Below are 1,666 nucleotides of genomic sequence, written 5' to 3'. Positions count from 1 at the left end.
GGTGAAGCGCAAAGGAACGCGCAAATAAAACGGAATTTTTCGGGACGGATCGCTCGGGCCCGAGTTTGCCCAGATAACAGATACGACGTCACCGCGACGGGGCGACACACGCACACACGCACACACACGCGCGCGCGCGCACATTTAACGGTGAATTCGTTTGTTGGGAAAACAGGTCTAACATCGATCTAAGCTACTCTGTGATTTGAGCTCCTGCGCAGGTCCTTGGGAAACTCACACAAAGTCACCGCGGACGTCCAATGTTTTCCAGAGCAGAGGCGATGGGGGGAATGCATTTGGCTCGGCGGGGTCTCGGAATTACAAATTTCCGAGTTTCAATGGAACGCAGCATTCGAGCCATTACACACACAAGCGTCCAAGTGAAATTCCAGCAGGGTTGGGATGACCATCGTGTGATCCCCTCCAGATTGCACATTAACACGGCGTGTAAATCATATGGAATGAATACGATTCGGGGGTGTGCACAAGATAAGACGTTTCACAGCATCAAAATGAAGCAAATCTCTCTGTGTCTTTGAGAAGGTTGTGCGCTTGTGACACGCACTCATTTCGGGGTGATTGGGTTTTTTTTCCCCGACGGACAACGAATCACATGCGGTTTCGTGTTCGTTTCAACTTCCCTGTCAGATTGTCAAATCACCGAGATTTTCAGGATATTGACTTTGACTGAACCGCCCGGAGGGGATGTCCACGGCTGCTGCGCTTGACAGATAGCAGACATTCCACTATTACTTAGGCCACAGCTGGTATATCTGGCTTTCACCGCCGACAGTCCCCACGTGCCCTGGGTTTTAGTAAGAGAGCAGGCGGGGAGGTCGGTGCGGACGGCGCTTGTCGCTGGGGCCCGTGGGTGATTCGAAGGGCCTGTGACTGACAGGGGCCCTAAAAAAGAGTATTAGAACATTAGGGCGCGGCCCAATGTGATATCTTTTCCTGGGGCCCAAAACCCCTGGACGCAGGGTCCACCCTGGCATGACAAAATGACTGATTTGCAAGGACTTCACGCAAAACAAATATAATACACTTTTCATTCATTGTCCATTCCGTATCTTAGGAGGCCTACACACAGTATGCTATCTATATATCCTATCATATCTATATTATTAATGCAATTGTCATCCACTATTATAAGAGCTGATGTTTATAAGATGTTTTATAGCGTTGTGATTTGAATAACACCGGGGCCGATTTCACGGGTTTTTCCAATGATTGCATCCCCCCCCAGCCCCCCTCCAAGGACCTTCCAAGCACCTCGGCATAAAATGGGATTATTTTCCAAGGCACTCCAGCACTCACATTTCCGAGGACGTAATCCAAGCACCTCGAGGACACGGTCGGAACCCTGCTGATGTTACTGACATGTTGTTGTTTCCTGAATGGTTTAACGCTCATTTGAGTAATTGTGCTTAGCTGTGTAGTTCGTACAGACAGACAGACAGACAGACAGACAGACAGGCAGACAGGCAGACACTTAACAAAATAACAATAAAGGCAATACAGTGAAAATATGAAAAAAGAAAGAAGAAAATAGAAAATTATCAAAATATACAATAAACCAGTAAACATAACAACCAACCAACCAATAAACAGTATCTATAATAAAAACCAAAAGATATAGCCCAAGATAAGAGAAAAACAATACAAC

This window comes from Zeus faber (assembly GCF_960531495.2).
Source record: "Zeus faber genome assembly, chromosome: 22".
In the NCBI taxonomy this organism is placed as follows: Eukaryota; Metazoa; Chordata; class Actinopteri; order Zeiformes; family Zeidae; genus Zeus; species Zeus faber.
This window is presented reverse-complemented; position numbering follows the sequence as displayed.